Raw genomic sequence first — 6,962 nt, 5'->3', positions numbered from 1 at the left:
TCTGTGAAATCAGACTAGTGTCGCACCGCTCAGTCAAAATAGTTTTGTAGGAGCCTACATGCAGTTTATTGATCAAATTTACAGTAATGCAATAAGTTAATTGTTTGATTCCTTGCACTTAAAAGGTGTGTGAATAATTTAAAATGCATAAGATCTCATTTATGTTACATTTGTAATATTTGGGAATAGGCGACTATAGCCCCTTTTAGACATGCACTGAAAGCCGGAACTTATCTAGCCATTACCTGGAGGAGCTGTATGTGAGAACGCACATGTCCGAATCGGACTGGACATGAGACGGACTTCACTCTACCAGCTCCCTAGTACAAAGTCCGTCTAATGTCAGATTGAGTCCATGGCTGTTTATCAGTCCGCGTTTTGGTCCGTTCTTGCGTTCTCGTGAACTTGTTTGACGCAGTAGCGGAGCGAGCTACGGGGGGGTGCGGCTGCCCCGGGCCCACGGTTCTGCCCAGTAACAAAGGGGCCCACCTTGGGCCCAATCTGCCTGACTGAGCATGCATTTTTGTTGTTGAGTTTATATTTTGAATAACGTTTGTCTGTGTGTTTTGATTGCTGCAAAATAAATAAATAAAGTCAGAGTTTCTCGCCGCGATATTTATTTTGAAGGAGCAGAGACACAGTAGTTATAGAAAACTTTATTCGCTGTCCAGTATCCTTGTTTTGTAAGTGTACAAACAAAAAATTACCCCCTCTGTTCGAGTCCCAAAGTAGGAACTAGGCGATCGCCGGCTGTCTTATTTCCCATCGCTGTCACTGCTGACGGAGCCGCGGTATCTAAAAATGGTCCACGAGAAAAAAATGGTCCTCATCGTAATCCGCATTTCTCTCCGTTCCGCCCTTCCGTCTCCGTAAATTTCCCCTTGGATCTGTGTTGCACCTCCATACAGCCTATAATAGGGGTTATGCATTGACGGGTTTCCTGACATATTATGTAGCCTACCTGATTTCGACGCCGGGGAAATGCATAGCAAAGCCTGAAGGCATACAAAAGCCGGGATATTCCAAAACGCTTAACGTGGCATAATGTTCCAAAACTGCGATCAATGATCACCAAATTTCTCTGACGTCAAAGACGTCTTTTGTCAGAAACACTTACTCCTGTCAAAAAATCAAAACCGAAATCCTAGGAGTATGGTCGTTATCTCACGTTAAGCGCTTTACTCTCCATTGACGCCCATTATAAGGAAAAAGCTTAACGTGGCTTAATGTCCCAAAACAGTGATCAGTGATCACCAAATTTGTCTGACATCTCACATGTCATAAACACTATCTCCTATCAAAAAAGCTAAACTCGCCATTGACATCCATTATAAGGAAAACGCTTCGTAGCTGTCAGGGCTCCCGCCCCCTAGCTGTTGTGTTTTTGTTTTTTCCCTGTCCATGTGCTTTTGTTTTCCTTGTGTTCTAGCCCTGCCCCGCTCTCCGCCTTGTCTCCGGCCACCTGATTGTCTCCACCTGCCTGCCTGCACACCTGCCTCCCATCACCTAATCAGCCCAGCCCTATATCTACCCTGCTTGTCGCTGTGTTGTTTACCAGATCGTTTCTGTGTTTCTGCCTGTCTCGTTTCCCGCCTGTTTCCCTGTTTGGATTTTGCTGGTTTTTGCCTCGCCTGTTCTTCGACATCGCTTTTGCCTGCCCTTCTGTCCTGATTGCCTGATCTGCCTGCCTTCAAGGTTTGACCCTGCCTGTTTGTTTTGATTCCTGTTTTGCCCTTGGACTGCTTACCTGGTATTTTGACCCTGCCTGTTGGACTGCCTGCTTGTTTGACGATTCTGTTAATAAACGCCTGGAATTGGAGTACTCGTGGTCCGCGTCTGAGTCCGTGCCTGAGTCCTGACAGTAGCTAACAAAAAAGCAAAACGGAGAGGACAGCGCTTAACGCAACGTCGGCCTAACTACCATATTCCTTGTATTTTAGTTTTGCTTTTTTTTTTTTTTTTTTTTTTTTTTTTTTTTGACAGGTGGAAGTGTCATGACAGACATCGGAGAGAAATTTGGTGATTGATCGCTGTTTTGAAATATTAAGCCACGTTAAGCGTTTTATCCGCAAAAGCTTGGTCGTACTTCAAGGCGGGATTTGTTGGCGAAATTAAAGTGACGAAGACGCTAATGGATATTCTGGTTGTATGTGGACAGGTTTGTACAAATATATATTACAAAACTTATTTTGAAAGCTGTAAGCTACACGTTTCGGTGCCTGGATTCCAGCTGTTTCTGCGAATTGAAGCGATCCATTTGCGTCTCTTCTGTAGTGTTCTAAAGTCTGTAAAGGTAGCTCCGATTTCTTGAATCTACTTGTAAAGTCAATAGCACAACAGCTCTCCCATTTTAGATGCGTTTGTGTTTTCGCGGCATTCAAGCTGAACGCTAACGTTGCCACTCAGTAAGTCTTTCTGCCACTCAGTGGGTGTAACCCGCAATGACTCCGCCTACTGAGACGTCACGTGCATAACCTCTATTGGCTGTATAAGCGTCCACTACAGGTCCTCGCCCCCTCTGCGATGAGCCATCGGCTCCGCCACTGGTTTGACGTCATCTGTCATGGCCCAAGTACGGTTCCCATACGAAGAACGCAACTGACCAAGAACGCTTAAAATGCCTGGATGTGTTCTTGATCCGCCCCTTTTATTGAGGATGCAGGGGTTGGTGACTTGGCCAGCGAGAACACATCTGATATCCTTAATCATTGCAAGAATGATGGCAGGAGAGGCGAGCGAGAAACCGCTCAACTAAGTTTTGACTTTCTTATTTCAAATAAACGGTAGGCTACTCAAATCAGCCTCTAAAAAAAAAAAGTGACGGGGAATGGGCAGCATCGCTGCATAATATTTGCTTATTTTATATAAGAAACGGCTAATTTGTAAGTTTACTCCGACTTTCATGGGGAGTAGGCTTCAGTTAGCTAGCGTTATTCAGTTTCAGTGGAGACGGTAGTTAACGTTAGCTGAGTTGGCATGGTGTTACGAGTGGGTAGACCGCCATTCACACACACACTGTTTTGGGTTTATTTTCTTTTGGCACCTGCTGCTGACGTCGTCACGCAGTTGACGGTTCCTCGGAAGGTGGGACTACCTGTCATTTGATTGCTATACGGAGCTCCAGGGCCCAGTTCTTCAAAAAGTTTAATCTGGATCAGAATGATCCGGATTTGGAAATCCCATATTTTGTTATTCAGGATCAGGTAATCCATTTTAGTTTTGTGCCAGTTTTTCAAAGCAACATTGGATTCGATCACCCTGATCCAGATTGCCAGTGCTCTAAATGGGACTACATATCACAATGTAGGCTACTAGCTATGCAAAGAACAGATAAAATAACCCCACGCTGGCTATTCTAAGTGTTTTTATTTGAAGAGACAGAAAACAGCACAATAAAACAATACAAATATCCCCTTCCATGTCCAATTCCTTCTAAACAGTCAGACCCCTCATCTGACCCACAACAAATAAATCCAAATATCCATTATTCACAAATACATTGTGGATCTTTTGAACATGCATTTTAAATTATAAAAAGGCTAAATGTCCAATAGGTAACAAAATAAAGAACATTCAGAGTTCTTTTGTGGAGAGGCCAGCTTTTTGAAGCTCTGCTTACAGGAGCCAGATCTCGAGTCTGGCTTTGGTTTGCTGTAGTTGGGTAAGAGTGATTTCTTCCTCTGCCAGATGAATCTGTACTTCTGCTCTTTTGGTTTCTCGTTGAAGAAGTGAATTATAGGCATCATCTGTTTGGCAAAGAACACTTCCAGCCTCTTTTCTGAGCTCCTCTGGCAATAACTCCTGGCTCTACCAGTGAGGATCCACCTTGTTTCTCAATAACAGGTCTGAGATCCAGAATAAATGTTTCCTCTGCATTAGGAGGAACTGGCTCGCTTTTCTCTACAATCGTGAGCTCACCATCTCCTACAATACCTTGAATCCTGTGCAGAGCTTACAAGTTTTCACCTCCAATAATGTCAAAAACCATATCTGTGTAATCACCTCTCCTAAAGGGCTTGTTGCCTGTTTTTTCTTTTGGGGAACATGCCCAATACTATTGGGGTTATCGACTGCACTCGTGCATATTCAAGCGCCTCATGAGAGGGGGTGGGTCAACCGAAAGGGGAGGCACAGCATCAACATCCAACTTGTGGGCGACGCTGACCTCATCACAAACTGCGTCAGGAAGTGGCCTGGGTCTGTCCATGATGCGCGTATCCTGAGGGAGAGAGCTCCAAACTAACCGACCGGATGGCATAATATTAGGAGACCGTGCCTATCCACTCCTACCATGGCTGATGACCCCTTCTCTTGCAGCAAACACACCTGAGCAGGCACGCTTCAACACTGCTCATTGCAAAACAAGATGTGCAATTGAGCATTTAAATGGAGTTCTGAAGAGGCGCTTTGCATGCCTTAACTACTTGCGAGTGGAACCACAGGGAGCGCGCAACATAATACTTGCCTGTATTGTCTTGCACAACATCGCTACCATGCGCAATGTCCCTCTCTGTGATGACGTTTATGATGCACCTGAGCCTGTTGAAGACCCAGACCAACCTCCAGCGTTCTCTCAAAATGAGGGACTGACTGAACGTGCAATAAGGGATGCAATTGTTAGAAACTACTTTTGACTGGTTCATCTTGGATCATTGTCATTGTAATTAATATAAAGTGATAAATGAGTTAAAATTAAATATATTATTTTTGTTTGATATTGACAGCTGTTTGGGGGATTATTTTATGGGGACACAATTATTTTACTGTACTGAAAGGCTTAATAGGTAGCCTAATGTCTACTTTATCTACTTTATCACTGTAAAGGTTAAACAAATCAAGTGCAAAATATAAAGAAATGTATATATACTACATGATGCAAATGTATTATTTGACCAATTCTAAAGTTTTATTACATATTGTTCCTGAAATCCACCCGGAATCCACCCTTCAACTGGGATCAGGATAATCCTGATTTTTTTGGATCAAAGGTATCCCAATCCTACTAAAAAGTTTTGAACAACACATACTGCAGGTTTGATCCAGATCAAAACCAAGACTGGATTATGTGATCTGCTAATGGTGAAAAGTAATTGAGTTATGCGCATATAGGTTTAGACTAAATTCAGCAGAACCATTTACCTAACGCTAACCAGAAAAAGAAGGTACATACTTACACGGGTGTCACGCACAGGATATTTTAAGAAAAATACAAAAAGAAAAAAAAACTGAACCTAACAAAATACGGGACGCTCCCCGAGACCGCAGAGCTGGCCGCCGAGGCAGGCGAGGATGGGCTGGCCCAACAAGCACCAAGGAGACCCAGGCAACAGGTGGGCCCCGTCCTTTTCGAGGTCCGTCTGGTGCCATTTTATTTTGTTTGTTTCCTTTTCCTCTACATTTGCACACGCCAGGTTACACTCATACTTCTCACAACGCCATATCGAGAGAACGAGCCAGGGGAGGTAGTGAGTACGTAACAATGGGCTACAGAAAACATGACTTGAGGGACGGCTTTTTAGCTTTGTAGTTGATCGCACTTTTAAAATGTCATTGATTATATGAATGTGAATAAGGCTATAGTCTCCATACAGCCTTCTGCCAGTCATCTTCACATAAATATTTTTGAGATTTTTTTTCAGAGGCTGATTTACAGGTACCGTTTACTTGAAATAAGAAAAGTAAAAACTTAATATTATGTGCTCTCATAATTTAGTACAAAGAGGTCTTCCAGTTTTTGATGCATTAACCTCTACGTGGTGCTAAAAGGATTTGTGGGCTGGTTATAGTTACTGTGATGGCTTCTTCTTTAGATTGGCTGATGTAGCAGAGCTGAAGTGATTAGCTTGTGTGAGTCCTGCGTAAAGCCTTAGGTAGCGGGTAGCAGGTAGCCGAGCGGTTGCAGCGGCTACATCACTCCCCCAAGACCTGGTTAAGTAGCATTGTTGCCGAAAGGCTAAGGGAAATTTGCCTTTAGATCAACTGGCAAGGACGCTGGCTGTAAGGGGTTGGCAGCAAGCAGTGAGAACCCGTGAGACCCACGTAACATCTAATACACAACGCAGCAAGATATCACCCGTTACACAGACTCGGAGTTTAAAAAAAAAGTACACGATTTGTATGAACTGCCTGCATGTTTTGCGTGTAAAACCCTTTACTAAAAGTAACTAGTATTTGCAGCTGTTATAGATTTATGTAGTGGAATAAAAAGTAGAACATTTGCTTTGAAATGTAGCGGAATAAAAGTACAAAGTTGTCAGGGCTCCGCCCCCTTAAGACGCGGTGTTTTTGTTTTTCCCTGTACCTGTGCTTTTGTTTCCCTTGTGTTCCAGCCCCGCCCCACTCCCTGCCTGGTCTACGCCCACCTGATCTCCTCATTACCTGCACCTGCCTGCCTGCTCACCTGCATCCTATTGCCTCGTTACCCCAGCCCTATTTCTTCCCTGCGTGTCTCTGTCTTGTTGCTAGTTCGTTTCAGTGATTTCTCCTGTCTCGTCCCCGCATTTATTCCCGTGATTTGTTTGCTGTCGCCGTTCCTGCCTGCCGATTCGGATCTGTTTGACGCCATTCGCCTGCCTGGTTCCTGACTCTGCCCGCCCCGACTACCGATTCTGGAACTGCCCCCGGACTGCTTCCTCGTGTTTTCGAACCCTGCCTGTCCCTGTACCACGAACTGCCTACCGATTCCGATTATACGCTTGGATCCGTATACCCTGTGGTCCGCGTTTGTGTCCCGATCTCCGATCCTGACACAAAGTCCCCTAAATTGGAACTACTCATGCCAAGTACCTGAAAACTGTACTGAAAACAATTTACATTAAGTTACTTTCCATCCTTATACAGCCAACCCCACCCCCTGGTCAATCAACCATTTAGCTACTAAGATACTTTGTTCATTTCAAAGGCAATTCACACAACTGTTTGGCTTAGGGCAGGGGCATCATAACAACTTGTGATGTTAAATA

The 6,962-nt window shown here is 44.1% G+C and overlaps 1 pseudogene; it reads left to right on the top strand.

The window, feature by feature from the left end:
* The first annotated feature begins 3,543 nt into the window (after positions 1–3,543).
* LOC118796033 lies at positions 3,544–4,634 on the top strand (annotated as a pseudogene).
* The last annotated feature ends 2,328 nt before the right edge of the window (positions 4,635–6,962 follow it).

Source organism: Megalops cyprinoides, chromosome 20 (genome assembly GCF_013368585.1).
Source record: "Megalops cyprinoides isolate fMegCyp1 chromosome 20, fMegCyp1.pri, whole genome shotgun sequence".
Taxonomy (NCBI): Eukaryota; Metazoa; Chordata; class Actinopteri; order Elopiformes; family Megalopidae; genus Megalops; species Megalops cyprinoides.
Note: the sequence above shows the minus strand (reverse complement) of the source record. Positions and strands in the feature narration are given on the sequence as shown.